Source organism: Aulonocara stuartgranti (assembly GCF_965226115.1).
Source record: "Aulonocara stuartgranti genome assembly, chromosome: 22".
In the NCBI taxonomy this organism is placed as follows: Eukaryota; Metazoa; Chordata; class Actinopteri; order Cichliformes; family Cichlidae; genus Aulonocara; species Aulonocara stuartgranti.
The window spans coordinates 16,090,132-16,112,316 of NC_138957.1; the positions used below are offsets into that span (position 1 = coordinate 16,090,132).

General features: G+C 41.2%; 3 long non-coding RNA genes across 5 annotated transcripts; 2 read left to right on the top strand and 1 right to left on the bottom strand.

The window, feature by feature from the left end:
• Window positions 1–4,805: 4,805 nt before the first annotated feature.
• Window positions 4,806–6,561, bottom strand: LOC309698414. 2 transcript variants are annotated; one of them, XR_014274087.1, is made up of 3 exons: window positions 5,672–6,561; window positions 5,458–5,537; window positions 4,806–5,374 (listed from the first exon to the last, which is right to left on the bottom strand). It is a non-coding gene; the product is annotated as an uncharacterized lncRNA (long non-coding RNA). The 2 variants fall into 2 exon arrangements; XR_014274088.1 differs by having other exon boundaries at window positions 4,806–5,537.
• Window positions 6,562–6,664: 103 nt separating this feature from the next.
• Window positions 6,665–9,167, top strand: LOC309698419. The gene is made up of 3 exons (XR_014274096.1): window positions 6,665–6,897; window positions 8,583–8,811; window positions 9,034–9,167. It is a non-coding gene; the product is annotated as an uncharacterized lncRNA (long non-coding RNA).
• A 762-nt stretch (window positions 9,168–9,929) lies between these two features.
• LOC309698415 lies at window positions 9,930–12,900 on the top strand. Of its 2 annotated transcripts, none has more exons than XR_014274089.1 (5): window positions 9,930–10,097; window positions 10,628–10,811; window positions 11,858–11,986; window positions 12,092–12,206; window positions 12,293–12,900. It is a non-coding gene; the product is annotated as an uncharacterized lncRNA (long non-coding RNA). The 2 variants fall into 2 exon arrangements; XR_014274090.1 differs by having other exon boundaries at window positions 11,858–11,968.
• The last annotated feature ends 9,285 nt before the right edge of the window (window positions 12,901–22,185 follow it).

The window sequence follows — 22,185 nt, forward strand, 5'->3', positions numbered from 1 at the left end:
TTACCAGAATCTTTGGGCTACCCGGTCAGACTCTTCCTGCTCCAAAGACTTTCTTGAAGGATCAACCAAATACAGAGAGCTGTCATTGTACTGTGATAGATCTAGTTTTTAAAATTACATAAATTATGAACACTGTTAATGGAAAAAAAAAATTAGTGTAACAAAAATGTTGATAGTACTAACCAGACTTCCGGTGTATATTTCCAATGTGTACAAATGATACAATGGCTTTGTAGTTGTCAAAGTTCACCTGTGACACATTAGAAATTCATAACAAATCTGCAGAAATACTTTTTCCATTTATTTAAAGACATTACAAAATTTCCAAAATCAGAAATCTCTAATATATGAAATAAAAATTTACCTTGGACAAACTTTGTCTCCTGATGATTTCTATCGCTCCAAAGATCACAAAATAAAATTTTGTGATCTTTTATCTGCCCCAGCTTTAACATTATGCAATAATTTATTTATTTATTTATTTATTTTGCCTGTCCCGTTTGGCTCTTTTGCCATCAGAATTGTTGTCTAAAGGCAAAGAAAGATGCCCAACGGATTTACTTTACCAAATTGACCATCCCAGCCTTGCCGTAATGGTCCATTTGATTCACCTTTTATTGTTTCTTTTATTTTCACTTACTGAATACGGGACAGACTTGACTGGGGGAAAGAAGGGGAGAAAGAAAGAGGGAAAGAGAAACAGCTGAGAAGAGGGACGGGGGAGAAGGGCAAAAAACAAAAACCAACAGAATGAGCAGAAAAAAAAAAGAAGAAGAAAAAAAAATGCATATATCAATCACCTGGGTCACCTGCTGAGAAAGAAAAAAGAAAACAAGCAGAAGAGAACAAGAGTAATAGAATAAACAGCATCACAATGATATATGGGAATATGACAGTAAATACTAAATATTAAACATTATTGTGCAGCACATAAGATCAACAGAACACAGTGTGCTTTGAGGTAGGAGCCAAAAAGGGTGTAGTTTGTGGGTGTGATCACCCGTGTGTACACCTGTGAGCATGGACGCGCTTGTTTTTTTAAAAGGTTCCTTCATGTAATGATCTGCTAGAGGGTGTGGGGGGGCCACAGCCCCGTCCTCCAGGGCATGAAGCAGGTATGGAGGAGATCAAAACTCCAGACATCCAGAGGCCCCCAGGACACAAGAGACCAAGGAAGACCAACAGAGGGGCAGCCACGCCACTGTCCCAGAAAGAGCTGAGGAGAGTCCCAGATGAGGGCTCACTCAGCAGCCGCGGAGCAGAAGCCAGTGGGAGTTGCAGTGACGCGCCCGTGAGCTCCGCCGGCAGCCAGCCGTGCCTGAGTGACCGAGCCCCAGGCCGAGAGGCCGGGGGCACCCCACCTCCGAAGTGGCCCGAGCGAGCCCCAGGCTCCAGGCCCCGATAAGCGGCCGCCAAGGAGTGAGCCGGTGTGTACCTGGACGCCCATCCCCGGACACAAAGAACCACCAACGCACCGATGTCTGAGGGAGTCCGCCACTGGCAGGGGAAGTGGTGGTAGGGGGAGATAGGCCTCCAAACCTTGGAGGGCCTGAGATGTCCCCAGAGAGGTGGCGCCTGACACCCAACCTGACATATAGACACAGAAATACAGGCACACACAGATACAAACATCCATTCCCACCCTCATGCTCTCATATGCACTTACTCCACACTCAACCAACGTGGAGACAGACATAAAGAGACGCTGTACACATGATCACACTCCCCAAGCGTACTCTACAAACCGAGTCTAGGTACCCTTGCCCCTGGAGGGGGAACTGCACCCAGACCCAGGTGGTGTTACCCTTTTCCCTGCGGTGGGGAGAGGCAGACCGCCCCGACTCCGCAGCAGCAGGGAGGCCCCACACTCCAGACCGCAGTCGGACGGCCAACTCCTCCTCCTAGCCCCCCCGCTCCAGCAGGTCGCAGAGAACGGGGGTGAGAGAAGACTCCAAACCTCCCTCCACCCGCTCATTGTAGTGTTGATGCATGTGTGTTCTAAGGTGCATTTAAAACCCAGGAGGGCATGGAGCTACCTGCCAGAGAGCAGCAGGTAAGCGCATGGTCCCTCCTGCTAGCCCTCAATGTCTACGTGTATTTAACCTTGAGAGGTGGGCAACGACGCCAGGGGTGAGGTGTATACCCTGATGGTACTTTGGATTCCGTGTATCGTGCCCACCCCCAAGATCCTATATGTATGTGTAATGAGAGTGTGAGTAATGTGAATGTCTAAGTTGTGGGATAAAATTGAGGCAGAGGCAGCCAGAAGGGGACAGAGGGGGGGGGGGGGGGGGGGGTAGCCTCCTCTGCACCCTGGTGACATACCCCTACTCCAAGGTCCTGCATGTGTGGGTGGTTGTGGTGGAGCGGGAAGAGGGAGGCAGCTGGAGATGGGGAGGGAAGGAAGGGAGGGGCAGGTGACCCCTCCCTGGGGCCAGCTCCCCCGCTGACCCCAGTAGGCACCCCCATACTCCGCGACCCGCCAGGGAAAGGGGGCCCAGGCCCATCCAGACCGGGGCCCAGTGCAGCAGCGCCGCCCGGCCCCACAGAGCCCGGGACAGTCCACCCAACCCCACCACAGAGAAAACTGCACCCACCCCACCATCCACTCATCTTCCAGACTACATAAGACAATAAACACCCAGGCTGAGATCTTCCTCCACCTCTCCTGTATCTCCCCCTCCTGCAGAGGGAGCTCCTGAGGAGAGGAAAGCTCCTGCAAGATGTGACAATCTCCCCCACCAGTTGAAGAGCCCCCCAGGTGGCTCGATGCACCGGTGGCACCCTCCTCCTAGGGCTGGGCCCCCATGCACCCACCCGCCCACAACCCCGGCAACACACCAACCAGGACCCAAGCCCCCGAGGCCCGGTCGGGGCCCCAGCCCAGAGACGGAGCGCCCCCAGAACCTCACGCCCATCCCGGACCCACCCAGGGGAAGCCAGGCTACCAGGTCAGTAACCCACGTCCATCAGCACAGACCCTCCCCTAGCCCCGCTGCACGCAGCCGCGAGGAAACAGTCACCTGAGAGCCAACAGAGCCCCCAACCGGGCATGACCGCTACCCCGGGTTGAGCCCCCCTAGGAAGATGCCTCCGGGGAACCCCCCGACGCCCTAAGCCTGTCCCTACCCCCACACCAATCACAACAGTGAAGGCGGGACCAAACTATGACCCCCCACCCCCACTAGGTGATGGAGCTGATCAAAGGAGCCCAGAGCAATTGATCTGATGTGGTGGCAGAGGCTGTATCAAGACTAATGTAATCTAATAGATAATTTCTATATTGGTTAGAATTAAGATTATTTTTATTTTTCCAGTTCATGAGGACTGTTTTCTTGGCTATGCATAGGGCAGTGAAAACCATATGGGCGATATTCTTTTAGTATTTATTTATTTATTGTCATTGTCAAGAACAATGAAATTGCGTTTGGGGCTTCCATACAACCCAAAAAAAAAGAAGAAAATAATAAATACCCCTTAAAACCCAAGTGTACATATTTAACCCAGTGTGACTCCAATGCAATAAGACAATCCTTAGCAATAATGTTCGTAGAAATTCAGACAAAGACCTGAGAAACATGACAAAATACAACAATGCAACCCATTCAATATTATTGTACTGTGAGATATGATATCAGATATGATAGTTATCTATTTAAGAAAGAGGGGGGGGGGGGCAGGAGGGGGAAGAGAATAAAGATATGATGCACCAATGCAGACCAGTTCATTGCTATTAAGAAGTTGGATATGGTTATTGTCCGTGAGAGGGGGGCAGAGAGTTCAGGAGCCTCACAGCCTGTGGATACAGGCTGTTGGCCAGTCTGGATGTTCTGGCCTGTATAGACCTGTACCTTCTCCCTGAGGGCAGCAGATGGAAAAGGTGGCGCGCAGGGTGATGTTGGTCCCGCAGGATACTGTGCACCCTCCTCAGACAGCGAGTGGGGAAGATATTACTGATCTCTGGCAGACTTGTTCCAATAATTCTGCCAGCTTCTTTCACCACCCGCTGGAGTGCTTGCTGATCGGCCTTGGTGCAGCTGGGGAACCACACTAGAAATCCATACGTCAGAACGCTGCTGATGGCACAGTTGTAGAAGTTCAACATCAGAGATCTGGGAATGTGTGCGCTCCGCAGTCTCCTCAGGTAGTAGAGGCGCTGTTGGGCCTTCTGTACAACTGAGGTGATATGGTTTTCTGAAGTGACATTATCTAAGCTGCCCAACAAACACACTAAGGGGGAAGTTGGAATGTTACATTTCAGACACTTCGATAAGTCTTCACATATCTCGCGCCAAAACTTCTGAACTGGTGGACAGAACCAAAGAGCGTGGATATAATTGTCCGGTGAATTGGTTTGGCAGTGTGAGCAGTTGTTGGTAGACGTAAAGCCCATCTTGAACATCCGATGACCTGTATAGTCCACTCTATGTAATATTTTGTATTGAATTAATTGAAGATTTTGTTTTGTTTTTAATACTAGGAGTACATACATCTCCTACAAGCCAGCTGTGTGGTCTAAGGGACAGGAGCTCACTGTGACATATGATGAAGTCGTTACCTCTAATTTGAGACAGGACCACAAAGACAACTTCTGTTTCATGGTGTTTCCACGAATATGTGAGCTGTGAGTCAACAACAGAATAGTAATTTGTTATGAGTTCAAAAACTCATTCTTCTGAGAACATTCATTGTACCGTAATAGATTACAATGGTTTTAAATGTAATTAAAAAAAAAAAAAAAAGTACATCATGCAACAACAACAAAATATCTCCAGATTTTACATGATTACATAAATAAAGTCCAATAATTGAAATGCGTTTTATTTGTGATGTTAAACAAAATTCAGAAATTCATACTTGTCTCATTTACTCTTGTTCTTGTAAAACACTTTAATGCTGATATATTACACATAATATTTGTGGGGTGTGTTTGATTAGAAATCATAACAGCTGAAAAAAAAAAAAACATAGTTTGAATCTATTTAATGACTGCTACTTTTTGTGGACTAATTTATCATTTTATTTTACTTTAGCAGTGGATATCATGCGCACTGTTGGGTCATTCTGCAGACATGGGCCTACCAAATGAATAAGCGTCATGCAAGGTAGTTTCCCTGCTTACCGCTACTTGTCCTGTCTTTAATTTGCCATTTTTGGCAAAGAAGACATTGCTCTCTGCTTTGATATTACATCCACCAGTGGCAAATAGTGCCTTTGTAAGTCTGCCCATGTAAGAAAGAGTTCAATTAGCAGCATTCACAATTGCAGCCATTTCGAAGGCACTGAAATCTCCTTTCCAAAATGTGACTGACGCTTTCTTAGCCATGTATGTTGCAGTTTTCTGGCAAACAGCTACTTGTTCCTGGCTTTCATCCTACAAAGACAGACATGTGACAATAATCAGACTCATGTACGATAATAACACACAACGGTAGACATAAAATAAACGTAAAATACCTGGTTTTAGACAATATCATGTTGTTTGAGCTGTTCCTGTTCCAAGGTTTTGACAGGAACCGTGGGAGTCGTGTCTTTCTCTGTTAACAAATAACATTTTTGAATGACTTCTTTTGTTTATTTTATAGAACGACGAAAGGATAATTGTGAGCTTAAAGAATTGAAAGTCCGGTTGTCATTTAATTCTTGAAATTAACGGAACATTAAAACATACCTCAGTTTTCTCTTTTTTCAGTGGCAAGCCTGTCACTAATGGTGACACGTACACACTGTCATGGCTGGCAGACCGTGGGGATGTGGGGAAATCAGGACCCACAATGCAGGACTCTGGTGCAGAAAACAGTGCATTTATTGACAGTGCTGTGAATATTACACAATAGATCCCCGTGCGCTCCCCTGACTCCCTTGTCGTGTCTTTCTACACCCGAAGTCCGTGCTCTGTATTTTCAGCTCCCGTGTGTCCGCACACCCCGTGCTTGCTGCCCTCTCGTTTCCATGCTCCGCCTGGGGGGGAAATAACAGAGGCAGCTGTCAGGATACACAACTACAGCTTGCATACACTCAAAAGACTTTGCTCAGTAAGCCAACTGACATGCCGTCTCACACAACAATCGCACATCAGTAGGAGCTCAATCACACCCTTAAATAGCTCCCCTGACAAGGCTGATCAACTGCAGGTGCGTGGCATCATCTTCAGGTGTGGCCAGCCACCTGGCAGGGCCACACCCACCAGGCCTGAAGGTGCCTGTAGCCCGGCCTACCGGATACAGCCGCACCCACACACAAACACCTGCCTATACATGTAAGCATGGAAACAGGGACAGCAGCATAGCAGCAACCATACATATAAGATATTATACAAGTCCACAACTGCTCACGGACCCTGGGTCACTCAGACTGTGTTTGTCTTTCCATTTCTCCATGCCTGTTGAGTATACAGACATACTTTTAATGCTTACAGATTTCATCACCAGTTGTTTCTGTACATAGGCAAATATTTTCACTGGTTCTGACTATGTTGCTCTATTTGTATAAAATATCATTTTTAGTAACAGGAAATTGTTCATACTTTCTTGATATTTTCATGTTTGCATATTCAAGAAGGAGGGCATCGTGCATTTTTTGATATATGTCAACAAAGTCATCAAGCCGTGTCAGTCTCCTTCTCTGGATACGGATTCTTTTCATATCCTACTGGCTTTTCTCCATGATTCGCTGGCTTCTGTTGTCTTGTGTAAAATGATGTAATGTAATAGTACATAGAGAGTTAAACAATCTATGTATTTCAATTTTATCTACAATTTCTGTTTCTTTTACACTTATTCTTCTCTTCATGATACCTGGTTCTTGGATTGCTGAATGTCACCATGGAGTTAATCAGGATCAGTACCATGACGTCCAAGATCCCCTGAGGAGCATCCAAATACTTCAGAAATATAAGTAACAAACAAAAGCTACTGACTGACAAATCTTTACTGAGTTGTCACTTTTACAGTTATTTATAAATGACAAGTTATAAAAATAATACAAAAAATAAAATGTACCGAGCATCAGTGCTGACCACAAAGTTGCATGTGGTAGAAGGTGATTTACCAGACCTGAAATACATTTCGGCATAAAAGAGGTTTCGTTCACCCTCACAGTCCAGTGTTGCACTGTCAACAATTTCCTGGAAATGGGTCTTCAAGGGGGCGTTCTGAACATCAGTCTGTAAAACTTATATATAATCAGTAATATCACAAAGCAAAAAAAATAAAATAAAATTCTTACTTTCATGCAATGTTAAATTCATTAAAGTATGTACATATGAAAGCATGTTTTCATAATTATTTCATTTTTTTAACAGATTATTGAGTTTTAAAAATACATTGTTATTTTTAATAATATAAAGTAATGAATTGTTATGGGACAGAGACAAATAAACACTTATTACTAATATTACTTTACTAATAAATATAAGTTAACTTTGTAGTCCTCAGCAATCACAGTCTTTTCATCCACATCTAGGGTCCCCCTTTTTTGCATAAGGAGTTTCAGGTTGTTGTAATGCTTTGTTATATTCCTTCCACTACAAGGACTGCGAAACACTACTGCTGCACTATGGACAACCTCATCCATGTCTTTTAAGTTAGCACAACATGCAAGCAGCCCAAATAGATGCATTCCAAGCCTGTAGTTCTCTGGAATGCTGGGGAAAGAAATAAATGGAATCACTGTTAGTAGTACCTTTAAATTAGAAATGTTATATTCTCAAAGAATTATTGATGTAAATGTGCATACTGTTTTTTACAAAGGTCCTTGGCATTTTTCATGACGTGGCTCAAATACCGATGAAGAAAATGGTAAAATGGTAAATGGCCTGTATTTATATAGCGCTTTTTTAGTCCCTAAGGACCCCAAAGCACTTTACATATCCAGTCATCCACCCATTCACGCACACATTCACACACTGGGAATGGGAACGTTGAATGTCTGTGATGAATGTTTGCCAGTGAGCAAGAGAAAGTTCTTCTGCAGCAGATCCTCACAACTTGTTCTGCAGAATGTGATGGAAATGGATCAGAGGAGTACTAGTGATCCATCACACATGAACATGACAGGCCTTTTGTAGGCCCGATTTACAAAAGCTCTCACCAGATCTGTTTGAAAGGCCTGCAAGAAGTATGTTACAGAGGCTGTAATATGGTCACACATGACATATGTAGCAACAGGAAGAGGAGGTGCACCTTTGGATGGGTTTCTGACAACCAATTCATACACATAGTATGGTGGCATTCCAGCACTTTCTTTTCTTACTATAGCATCAAAGTACACAATGTCTTCTTTGCATTGCTGATACAAACTGACAAGGTTTTTTTTGACCACCTATCCAGGATGTACTGTCACAGTTGGGACAGGCTTGAGCAACCCCTTTACCTTATATTGGATAAGCAGCTAAGAAAATGGACAAATTGACACAAATATAATTTGTGGATACAAAAAAGTATCAAATATATTTATATGTTAATACAATTAGAACAATAGAATCGAAATATATGATCTAAAAAGAAAGCATTCTCTTACGAAAGAAGGAAAGTCAACATCTGATTGTAAAGAATTAAAAACAGTGTATCTATTAATTACAGTGTCATCAGTTCACTGTGTTTCCGGATTCTTCTTTCTGTCTAATGATGAGCTCCTGGAGATTCTGCCACAGACCAAAGACCCCCTGTGTGTCCAACCCCACCTGAAGAAGTGTTTTAAAGGCATTGCGAAGCTGGAATTTACTGAGGACATGGCGATTACTGGCAAAATATCAACTCTGAAAAGGAGACAGTGCCCTTGACAGAGAAGATTTATCCAGCTCAAGCTAAGGTATACAGCAAAACAGTGTTAGCTAGTAACACAAAAAATGCTATTTTGCATATTTCATATATATAAAAAATAGATATCTAATTTACATTGTTTCACTTTTTTTTTTTTTTTTGCAGTTTTTCAGTTCACATAGTGCAGAGGCCATATTTTGTTACTTTTTACTGTTATCGCTTTTAGGGTATGGTGGGAAAATGGTTGGTCAGCTGTCCTTTTTTTCACTAGGATATGTGAAAAGAGTGAGGAAATTACTAAGATGGTCAGAGGCACCCCAAAAACTACAGAAGAGATCGTGACTGAGCTTGAAGACAGCAGAGCAAGTCTAAATAAACAGAAAACAGATTGAGGACCACCTTCAAACAAGGTAAGAAATGCAGCTTTACTGTCTGTTTTCCCAGCTTCTTTTTAATGTAAATACCAACAATTCAAACTGACTGCCCTGTCCCCATTTGACTGTTTCAGCATATCAACAAAGAACAGGCTTTGCTAGATATGGAGCAGACATGATTTCTTCATTCCCTCCTTGCTTATAGAATAAAGCAGCAGCACTACTGTTCATGTTGTTCCAACATTTTGCATGCAAAAATAGTGCCACTGTGACTAATGTGTAATTACATAAACATGAAACTCTGCAGATGGCTCACTCCTGCTGCTTTATAATGGATGCAGGTGTTTTACTTTGATTTTAATATTTGTATTTGAATGCGTACTAGATGTAATAATGGGGCACTGGCACTGCTAAAATTCAAATTCAAACATCTGTGGGATTAGCGTGCACTTCCGTTTAAAAAGCGGTCTGAGTAAGTGATATGCAAGCTCTGTTTCCAACAAGAACAAAATTACTTGACCTGCTTAAGCACAGCCTCAGGCAACGAAATTACAATATATTTATCCTTTTAGTGTATATTTTTCTGAATTTCCATTTTTATGCTCTTCCATGCTAATATTACAGTTATGTACATCTCTAGTCTTGTATTTATTCTTTAAGACATTTATCTGAATTTAGTCGTTGGTAAATTCTACATTAGAAATGCTATGACTATGAGATACAACAAAAGCTCATTTTAAATGCAGTTGTGTTATTCTTACTGATACTTTCCTAAATAGCAATGGGAGGACAAGCTGCAGGACGTATGCAGGACATACTAGATGCCATGTTGAAGTGTCAGGCTATGTGGCTCTACCTTGAGCCCATCTTCAGCTCAGAGGACATCGTTGCCCAGATGCCTGAGGAGGGACGCAAGTTTGCCATTGTGGACAGCTACTGGAACAATATCATGACGGAGGCGGTATAATCCCTATGACACTGTCAAAAGGCGTTTTAGTTTCTGTAATTGGATCTCGTGAATTTTGTTTCGAATTCTGTGTGATAACACTTTCCAGGTTAAGGATACGCGTGTGTTAGTGGCTACGGGCCAGCCCAACATGCTGGAACAGTTGCAGGAGTCCAATGTGCTTCTGGATGACATTCAAAAAGGCCTCAATACCTACCTGGAAAAGAAGAGGCTCTATTTTCCAAGGGCACTATCAGTAGCACTGATAGTACCTTCAGATATTTGATATTTCAGCTATTTTGACTCCCATTTGTAGGCTAAAATACACATTGACAGTCTATGTTTGCTAAATAAAATTTTAAAAAAAATAGAACTAACGTAAAGCAGAAGCATCTACAGTGCTGTAGATGCCTGTAGGAAAATCTTACATTAATACAGAAAAATAAATATGGAAGAGTTACTTAATTAATTTACTAATATTAGAAATACTGTTAAGGATCTTCTCAAGTGGCTGTTTCAGCTTTCTTTGTTCACTGTGTTTCCAGATTCTTCTTTCCGTCTAATGATGAGCTCCTGGAGATTCTTTCACAGACCAGATACCCCCTGTGTGTCCAACCCCACCTGAATAAGTGTTTTGAAGGCATAGCAAAGCTGGAATTTACTGAGGACATGGCGATTACTGGCAAAATATCAACTGACAAGCAGAAGATTTATCCAGCTCAAGCTAAGGTATACAGCAAAACAGTGTTAGCATGTGTTGTGTTACTAACTATTTTACATATTTCATATGCATAAAATAGATTCCTGTTTCATATCTGATTTACATTGTTATACTTTTGCCGTTTTTCACTTCACATAGTGCAGAGGCCATATTTTGTGACTTTTTATTATGATCACTTCTAAGGTTTGCTGGAAAAATGGTTGGTCAGCTGTCCTTTTTTTCACTGGGATATGTAAAATGTATGAGGAAATTACGAAGATGGTCAGAGGCACCCGGAAACTTCAGAAGAGTTGCTGTCTCTTAACCAGTACATTAAAAACACCAGGGATGTGACCATTCACAAGCTGATAGACGAGGTTGATGAGGCAACCAGGCATCTCAGCTTCCTCTTCGATTATGCTACTCTGACTTGTATGCCCATCAAATCTTTTCCTAACAAAATAAATGCTTACTTTACTCTTTATCTTGTTTTTAGGATAAGGAATGCTAATGTATCTGTCTTGAGGTCGCTACCAACTGTCAGATTTAGGCACCATGTGTAATGGGGAAGCTCAGGCACTAGTCGAACACTGCACAATGCCCAGGCGCTCCATGGTCGCAAACTCCTCCCGAGCGACAGACAATTTGGCGGGGTCACGCGTGAACACCAGGTGCCCGACCGTAGTGATATAAATGGTTGCTGCAAGTGGAGAACCCAACGCTCAGAAGTGTTCGGCATGTTTAAAACACAATAAAGTGAGAAGATATGTGAAATAGTTGTTGAAGCTAGGTTAAGAAGATGGGTGATGATCAGCGAGCAGCAGTGCGACTTCATGCCAGATTATTTTTTTGCTTTAAGAGTGTTGATGTAGAAGTATAGAGAAGGTCAGAAGGAGCTGCACTGAGTCTTTGTGGATCTAGAGAAAGCATATGATAGACCCCTCTAAAATATAGAGGGGTTGTAAAATATGATTAAAGAATACTATAACTCCTATCATCCTGATTCAAATATTCAAATAGTGTTTTCAGTTATTTTATCAAGAGTTCAAACTTATCTGAATTTTGTTTCATGTAGATTCCCCGGAAGAAGTGGGTGTTGCAGTGGCCTGGCCAAGTTCTTATTTGTGCCTCTTCTATATATTAGACCAGCCAAGTGTCTGAAGCCATCCAGACCAACCCTCTGCCTGTCAGTCTTTAAAAAAATGTAAAAGTTGAAAAAAAAAATCCAATTATGAAATGATACTGTGTGGGTTTCTTTAAAACTTAAAACTTCTTTTACATTTGTTTTTATTGGTTTCATCTTCCAAAGGCCTATGTGGAGAATTGCAATGCCCAGATTGCTGACATTGTAGACCTGGTGCGTGGGAAGTTCCCTGGAGGGGCAAGGATAACCCTTGGTGCTCTTACTGCGATTGATGTTCATGGTAATTTCTAAATATCAAAAGTATTAGATTTTGTTTTAACATAATATGTTATCTGTGTTTAACCTGTTTTGTTTTTTCTCTCCTAGCTTGAGATGTTGTGGCAAAACTTGCAGAGGACAGTATCTCCTCACTGAATGACTTTGTGTGGATTTTTCAGTTGCGTTACTTTTGGGAGGATGGAGAAGTGATGTTGCGGATGATTACAACCTGCTTGAAATATGGCTATGAATATCTGGGCAGTTCCCCCCGTCTGGTCATCACACAGCTTACTGATCGCTGCTATAGATAACTTTCAGTTGGTTTGGTCACTTATGGTTTTAGCTTGAAGTGCAATGCTATAAAATATAAAAAGAGGACCCAGCCGAAGGCAGAAGGTCGCGGCCGCAGTCGCAGGAGAAGGAGAGAGGGCCTTCGGTCCGTGGGTGGCAGACTATTCCAGGTGGTAGCAAGACGCCAGCTAAAAAGCTTAAGGCATGGAACAGTGGCGAGCGGAGTTTGGAGCTCCTCCCTCGCGGGGTAAGTCCCGTTTGTTAAAATGCATAAAGACATCCCCGGTAAATTAGGAAGGGTGACTGCCGCTGCTTTCCTGTGTCTAGCGGTAACAGAGTGGCAGAGGACACTACATGAGGACACTGTTGGCCTGGCCCCACTGGTGGAGTTCGGCAGACTTTTAGTGGCCTTAAGTGTGGCGGAGACTGATCAGCTCGCGGACTGAGGACTGGACTTTTGTTATCCTTAGTTTTATGTCTTTTTTAAAAATTATTCTTTTCCCTGATCGGGGTATCTTTATGCTGTAAATAAAGTATATATTTTTATTAATTATTTTAACCGGGTATTACATGTCTTTCTGTTTCCGTGATCATCCCCTGCTGCTCGTCCCGTTTAGAAGGGTTTCCCTTCTAGCATACACCTGTGACACTAGTGTGTGGTGTTCAATTGATCAGATGGTCTGGACTACAAGGCCATGAGTAAATTCTTAAAAGGACTTGCTCAGTTGGGAGCTTGGGCATGTTTGAATTAATTTAATCGTGTTGAGGTAAAGAATTAGGCCAAATGTGTGTACGAATGCGTGACTGAGATACGTTTGTGCCAAATGAGAACCAGTTTACAATTGAAACGAACCCTATTTAAACCTAATATAGTATAAATGCTGTCTTCCTCTAAAATACGCAGTTAGAAGCAGATTCTCCCCCTCGAGCTTACAGGTGGGTCCTGGGGTGTTAGAGGGATCAAAACAACAAGAAGAAATGTACAACCTTGATATGTCAGAGGGAAAGAAGATGGAAAATTTTAAAGTTAAATAGATCACTAAATAGGGAATAGTGTTTGCTCTATTTAGTGTGAACAGCACTTCAGTATTTTTTTTAACAATTTTAGTACGTCTTCATATTGTTATTATACGAACATATTTACATAGAAATGTCTTTACAAGTCTACTCACAATATAGATTTTTGTGTGTCACGGGTGGAAGTGCCCTCTGTGGTGGCTCAGCAGGTTCTCTGTCAGGGACTGGGTCTGTGACCCAGCGTTTTGTATTATTTTTGTATTATTTTCTTATGTTTATATTGTGTTCTATTCATGTGCTGTTCTTAAGTTGAGGGTTAATTAGTTATTTTGTATTTTTTGATTATTTATGAAATGATATTAAGTCTATTATTATTATTATTATTACCTTGAATTGCAGTATAGTTTAGGTTCTTTTATGTCTGCTTAGTTATGAGACTCTTCGTGTCCCCTGGTGTAAGTCTGTCCCAGTCTTCTGTGTCATGTATTTTCTGTCTCTGTGTTTTCATGTTGCTCATGTCATGTCCACATGTTTCCTGTTTTATTTTGAAAGAGTCTTGTGTTCTTGGTTCCTCATGTTTAGTTTTATTCTCCCTTTTGTAATTATTCTGTTAAGCCCCACGCCCCAGTACCGGGGGCAAAAAGAAGGAGATCACGTTTAATCGGTTATAACACGGGGTCAGAAATAGAAGTCCTGACATGTGTGGTATCCACAGAAACCTCTGAATCTCAGCTAAAATCTCATATAAACCATTTCTACAACCACCAAACACAAGGAAAACAAGCCATGATTAAAAGAGCTGTTACCTAAATGCGCAAAAGTCCGCTAAACAAACAAAACAGAACCAGAAATTCTTCAGAGTTAATGTAACCGGTTTTCTGACAAAACGTCCTACTTTGTCAAAACATCCTACTGTAGCGTAAATTTATAGTCATGTCTATCAATCTGATGAAATTTCACAAATGTTAGCTTTATTTTGATACCATGATTGTATACACAAAGTTTGTAATTGCAGAGAAATACTCAATTAATTTTGGACATTTCATTATCTGTCTTTATCACCATGAACCCTGGTTATGCTGGCAGGGCTGAGCTTCCTGACAACCTAAAGGTACATATCAGACCAGTTAATACAGTTATACAGTTAATACAGGCTAACAACACTGTTAACATAATATAATATAAACAGTAAGGTGAATAAAATATACTGTATGTTGAGCTGGCAGTCTTAGTCTTCCAGGCTCTTTCCATACCGTGGCTATGATGGCGCCAGACTATGGTCTCATTGGTGAAATCTCACTATTCTCTATGGGCTTCATGGGGAAAATATTCCACAAAATGTTTTGGTCTGAAAATTATTTTAAGAAGAAGACTTGTTTGGTAAAAAAAAAACAACAACCCTCTAATTCAACCCTTCCTATCTTATTCATAGCCTTTTCCTTTTTTGTTTTCTTTAGGTCACGAGCAGTTGTCCAAGCATTTCACTACATATTGTACTGTGTATGACTGTGTACGTGACAAATAAAATTTGAATTTGAATTTGATTTGAATTTGAATTTGAATTCAAATTTTACTGACAGTTTGGCCCAGAAGATTGTGGCCACCTGTCGTTTGTGCTCTGAGCAGCTGTCTTCTCAGCATCACTACGACTACGGTATGCGAGCTGTGAAATCTGTGCTGACTGCAGCAGGGAACCTAAAGCTGAAATATCCCTAGGAGAATGCAAGCGTGCTGTTGCTTAGAGGGCTGATGGATGTCAACATGGCCAAATGTCTGGCGCAGGATGTGCCACTGTTTCAGGTGTCAGATTTTGTACCACGTCCACTGATAGACTGAGTCTGTTAGCTATAAATCAGGGCATGTTAACATATCATTCTCCTGCTGCTCCCTGCACGGCATCATCTCTGATTTATTTCCTGGAGTTGTCCTTCTAAATCCAGACTATGACCACCTCCTCAAAGCACTCAGTGACAACATTGCAAAGCTTAACCTCCAGCCTGTTCCATGGTTCATTGGCAAAATCATCCAGGTATTGATTCAAATTTATAAATGTTTGCAGAATAAATTTTACTGTATATACAGGTGTATGAGATGATGTTGGTGTGTCATGGCTTCATGATAGTAGGGGATCCTTTAGGAGGAAAGACTTCTGTCTATAAAGTTCTTACTCCTGCACTTGGAGATCTTTACAATGGCAAATATTCACAGTTTATAGTATACACAGTTTTTACTATGATTGCCAGCAAGTTTCTTTGACCGCCACATTTTTGCTTCAGACTGACCCATTGCAAGCTATTGATTAATTAAATGTATTTATGTTATGTTTTTGTTCCTCTGTTTAAATTGTTATGCAAATTATCTCCATTTAGCCAAGTTCATGGATGAATTTGCAGTGAATCTTTGCATCATCAACCCCTAGGCCATGGATCAATTGTATGGTTGCTTCGATCCAGTCAGCCATGATGGTGTCCTGGCCACCTCCTTCAGGGATCATCTCCACCTATCTCCACCTCAGAAGATTGACGGTGGATAATCTTTGATGGTTTGACCTTTTGTCCCAAAGATCCTATCCACTTGGCACAAAGCCTATACAAACTGTATTCCTGCATGATGGGTTAGTAAGAATGACTTCTAATTAATAATTGGTTGGTCAGAATGTATTCATATTTCTCACTGTGTGTATGTGTTTGTTTTAACATTTCTGTCAACACCAGATGAAATTTGTGCACCAGAAACCACACAGAATATTGTCAGCCAGCAGATAGCCATGTGGTTGCAGGGTCTTTTCCTATTCACTGTGGTATGGTCTCTTGGTGTTATCATAACTGGAAATAGTTGTAAGAAGTTTGATGTCTTCTACCGCAAACTGATCATGGACATGTATGATGAGCACCCTCGGCCCAAAACCATCAAACTCAAAAAGAATAATATCTTTCCTAAGAGAGGTAATGAAAATGTCTCACACAATCCCGAGAGGGTCTCTGCAAATGGGTCAGGGCAACGGAGGTTTATGAGTGTGTAGCCAAGGTTGTAGCCCCCAAAAAGTAAAGATTGAAGCTGACTGAGAATGAGCTGGTTGTGCAGATGGAAAAGCTGGCTGTGAAAAGAGCTGAGCTAAAAAAAGAAAAGAAAAAAAAGTGCAAGACCATCTACAGAGCCTGAATGATGACTTGTCAGCCATGATTAAAAAGAAGAACGAACTGGAGGACAACATCGAATTGTGTTCTCAGAAACTGATCAAGGCAGAGAAATGAATAGGAGGACTGGGGGGAAGAAGGATAGGTGGACAGAGGCTGCAAGGCAACTAGAAATTAGGTATGTGAAAATACGTATATGATGTGCTCATTTTTACTGTTAGTTCAGATGTATGGTCATGTGTGCCTGAGTTTTAGCATTAATCGGGTTTGTATCATATTTGTCTGTCTTACCTTGTGGCTTTTACTGTAGATTATCGTGTAGAATGCCAGGCACAGTGGCATATTGTATGTAAAGAGAAGAAAATCCCCTGCTCTGAGGACTTTACCCTCACTAACACCCAGAGTAGCCAGGTGGCTTCAGGGCATGGCAAATTGCGAGATTGCCAGTGGACTCGTTCTCCACAGACAATGGCATTGTTGTGTTTAACTCCCGTCGGTATTAACCCCCTGCTTTTGGCCTGGAAGGGAGCTACAAAGACTCTTTTATTATAAATCTGAATCATAAAAGGCTTTAATAAAGTCTGGCTTTGTGTCATTAGGTCTGCTGAAATTTGACCTAGATATGGGGGGCAGTAAGACCCAAACCATCTCCCTTGTTCAAGGGCAGAGACCCATAGCAGCTCGAATGATTGACAAAGCCATCAAGGAGGGAACCTGGGTGGTACTGCAGAACTGTCATCGAGCCACCAGCTGGATGCCCATTTTGGAGCGGCTCTGTGAGGAAACCTTTACTCCAGAGAAGACACACCCAAGCTTTAAGTAGCAGATTCTACATTTTTTTTTATTAATTTATTGCATCAATAACATAAAAAACCAAAATTATACATTTATGCTTTTCCACTCAGGTTATCGTTAACCAGTTACCCATCTGATAAGTTCCCAGTCAATATCCTGCAGAATGGGCTGAAAATGACAAACAAGCCTCCTAAAGGGATTAAAGCCAACCTGTTGCACTCATACCAGAGTCATCCCCATCTCTGACCCGGACTTTTTTGGTGGTTCCAAGAAACAGGTCATTTGGCAGAAGCTCCTGTTCGGCCTAACCTTCTTCCATGCTCCAGATGTTCCTTAATGAATATGAAGAGGTTCCACTGGAGGCCCTTACATACCTTACAGGTGAGAGTCAACATAGCAGTTTACTGAGCAGGTTATCAGTTAACACCAATGAAATGAGCAGCAGCAAATGAGGAAATGTGATTTTTTTTTTTTATGTGACCTTTTTTGTGACATTGTCATCTGTTAACTCTACACTGTAAGATATCCATAATTTTCAGTGATATTAGATGGAGCATCGATATTATCAGGCCATTATTCCCAAAGTACATACAGTTGCATTTAATAAAAGAACACAATAGCCACAGATTTTATTGTTAACCCAGAGGTGTTATGTGTCACCAGCAGTTTTAAGGGAGGACCCATGGTGCAAGACACTTAACACTTAACATTTATTTAATTAACTTCATGACAAATGATACAGCCATAGAAGTATTTCATCAGACAAAATTATAGTGGTGAGACAGGACTAGATATACCATGAGGGGTGACAGAAAACAAGACAGGTTGAAGCAACTATGGTGGAAAATAAAAAGGTGGGAAACAAAGTACAGCAATTAGACACAAAGAAAGAAAGTTTAAAAGCACAAAAGTAAATGTCACTGAGATGCACACAGAAACAACAAGGGGAGACAAACAACCACAGCTGACATTGAGAAAATGTCAAATATGAGAAGGATAACAATTAAATAAAAGAGGAGCAGCCAAAACTCAAACTCTTAACAAAACATCATGACAGAAGGATTAATTTGTTTTTAATTAGCAAATGTAATATATGTCTGTAATTAAATCTAGATTATCTTGAGCCTTGGAGAACCAGTCTGTCCATGATAGTCCGATCTGATAAAGAGTTGAATACAAAAACAATATATTTATGTATTCCAGACTTATGTAGACTACATTTGAAGCCTGCCAATTTCTGCTGATCCCTGTGTGTTCAGACTTAACAGTAACGCGGAAATCACCAAGGACAATCAAGAGACCAATCAGCTCTTAGAAGGAGTACTGCTGACACTTTGCAGGCAGTTGGGTGGGGGTTACCACCCAACTGCCTGGGTGGTATCATGAGGCTTCATGCTCTTGTCTGTTTGTGTTGTAGGAATTAGTAGATGAGCTTGCAGAGGACATCTTGTCTAAGCTGCCCACAGACTTTGGCATGCAAATGGTGATGGATAAATACCCAGTCAAGTATGAAGAGTCCATGAACACAGTTTTTTTTAACTCAATTTTTATTATAATTTACAACATTGCAACTTGTACTGGTCAATGTTCACAAGTAGGACAGTTACAGGAAAAAAAACCCCAACAAAAACAACCAAAAAAAACCAAAAACAAAAACTTTATGTAATATTAAATAACACGTGACAATCTTAGCCATAAATGAACAAAACGAAACAGACCTATGCTAAATTATTGAAACAGTAAAGCATGTATGGGTCGCCAACGCTCAGTAAACAATTCTCTCTGAATCCGCAGAGCATATGTTATTTCCTCCATTTGGTAAATTTCTCTTACTTTATCAATCCACATATTATATGAAGGTGGGTCAAGATTCAGCCATTTAATAGTAATACACTTTAGTGCTGCTGTAAGCAAGATTCTTAAGAGATACTTTTTATTGTTTCCCGCTAAACCATTTGGTAATACTCCTAAAATGGCTAGCTGTTGGTCTTTTGTTAATGGTTGTTGGAAAACTGTATTGAGAACTTTAAATATGTCATTCCAAAATGAGCAGATTTTTGGGCATGACCAGGATATATGTGAGTGGGTTCCTAAATAAGTACCACAATTTCACCAGCAGGTGTCAGGATTTGTAGGCTTCATTTTGGCAATTATCTCTGGGGTTCTAAAATATCTCATGACCACCTTCCATTTAAATTCTCTCCACAGCCCAGAATTATGAACGCTGTTTTGAGGCAGGAAGTCATCCGATTTAACAGGTAGCATTAACTTGTGATGCCATGCAGGTAGATGAAGTTGGGAAACAAATGTGTTGTGTTCACTGATCTGTTGAAATTCTTTACAATTCACCCTGAATCGCTCTCCCCTCCTGTCAGACTTACAGATGTGGTATGTGTCACGCTGGTAAAAATCAGAAAAGCTTTGAAGGGCCAAATTGCTATGTCTACTGAACTCAAGAGCATCTTTAACAGCATGCTGGTGGGCAAGGTGCCCGCTATGTGGGCGGCCAAGTCGTACACTTCTTTCAATCATATGCGGAGTTACATGACTGATCTGTTAGCCATGCAGGCTACAGTTTCTACAAGTAAGATTTATGATTGTTGTGAGTCACCTAGACCATGACCATCTTTGGAATATGACTGCCAAAATAAGTGTTGCACATACTAAAGAGTTGAAGGTCAGCAGCATACTATGTGCAGCTTGCTAGGTCTTCAGTTATTGTTCAGATATTCAGAAAAAATGCATGCAGAAAAAGTACAAGCAAAAACACTGAGAATATGTATTATTACTAACGATCTATTGTCCTGCATTTTAGCTGTGACTATTTTTTTATTGTCTGTCATAACAGAATTAGATAGATAACGGCCAACCTACACGTCTTGTGGCTCTCCAGCTTCAGAATTTTGCCAGGAAGTACAACATCCCCATTGACTACACCAGTTTTGAATTTGAGGCATGTATTTCTATTTCTAACTTCCCTCTGTGTTTTTGGTCATATTCACTCCGATTGATCTAAAGATATTTTATACTTACACCTTTGAGCTGTATTCCAGGTAACTACGGAAGAGTCGCAAATGGATGAAAAGCCAGAGGACGGAGCTTATATCAAAGGTCTGTTCATGGAGGGGGCACGCTGGGACAGGCAGAACATCGGAGAGTCTCTCCCCAAGATTCTGGTTGACTCTTTGCCCAAGCATAAACCAGGAGAAATGGACAAGTTTTGACATGAAAACATATGTATGTATGTCCTCTTTACAAAACCAGTGCCCGCCGGGGGACTTATACACATTTTATGCATCTTAGATGACTTTAGATTTCTCCAACCATTTTAACTTTTACAAATTGAAATATGCAAAACATCATACCAACACAAGAACAGAAAGTTAAAGAAAAATTAAATAAATTAGAAAAAACAAAACAAAAAGATTTTTCTTTCATTTATAAGGGTGGGGGGGGGGGGGGGTGGGGGGGTCACTTAAATCTTATGTCTACATTAAATAAAAGCATTGCAGTATTAAATAAAATTATTACAGTATTAACCCATAGAGATGCAGATGGAGACGTGGGAGATTTCCAAATACGTGGAATACTGTGCCTAGCTCAAAGGGAACAGGAAGCCAAGATCTGTTTCCTGGGGAGATATATTAAGAGGGGTCATTGGAATTCCAAATATGGCAATTAGAGGGGCTAATTTGTGCAAACTTGGACAGAAGAAAAACATGTGGCTTAAATGGCAAGGGGAGGTTTGGCATCTGTCACATTGGTCTAGAATTGAAGGAAAGATTTTAGATAAACAAGATTTTGAAAAATGGACTCTGTTTATTACTTTAAACGGTACAAGCTGTAGCCTAACACATGGTGTACTTGAACGTATTGGGAGATTCACCTTTCCCCACCATGATTCAAAAAGTTCTGATTTTACTTGATGAGTCAGATTCGATCGCCATAAGCGTATGATAGTATGACTTTTTGTTAGGCCTAAGAGCCAGAATTATCTACAAACCCATTTTGAGACATGAAGTCCGAGATTGATTTTGACATAGAGGACTGAGTAAAGATACGAGGTGAGGAGCGGTCTGATGTTGGGTTCATTACACAATTTAGGTCCCCGGCGAGAATTAAACAATGGGTATCAATAAAAGGAAGAGTGCTAAATAGGTTATTTGTAAAATCTGGGTTATTAAAATTTGGAGCATAAATGTTTACTAATAAAATGGGAGTATGAAATACACTACCAGCAAATATAAGAAATCTAGCATTTTTTATACTTTATTATTTTAAAAACTGTAAAATGAACCGTCTTACTAATTAAAATAGCTGCTCTTCTGGCTTTAGAGTTAAAAGCTGAATGAAAGGTCTCCCCAACTGATGAATACTTGAGCTTGAAATGATGTGTATCCTGCAGGAGTGTTTCTTGTAAAAAAAATTACTATATCTGGGTTTAGATCTGAAAATATTTTAGAGCGCTTCACCAGGTTGTTAAGGCCTTTGATGTTCCAAGTAAAAAATCTGACTGAGAAAGACCTTGATGAAGCTTGGATAACAGGGGACATGCAATCAGTTGTTAATGGTAGAAGTGAATAGACCCCCCCCCCCCCCCCCCCCCAAAAAAAAAAAAACAACCAAACAAAAATTCAACAAAAACAAAGGCCGCCCATCCCTCCCTCTCCTTGCTTGCACTCTGTCCTTCCTCAAACGAAGGAACGGTGCAGACTCCTGACAAACTTGTGCTAACAGCTAAATGGCGCAATAGGAAAATAC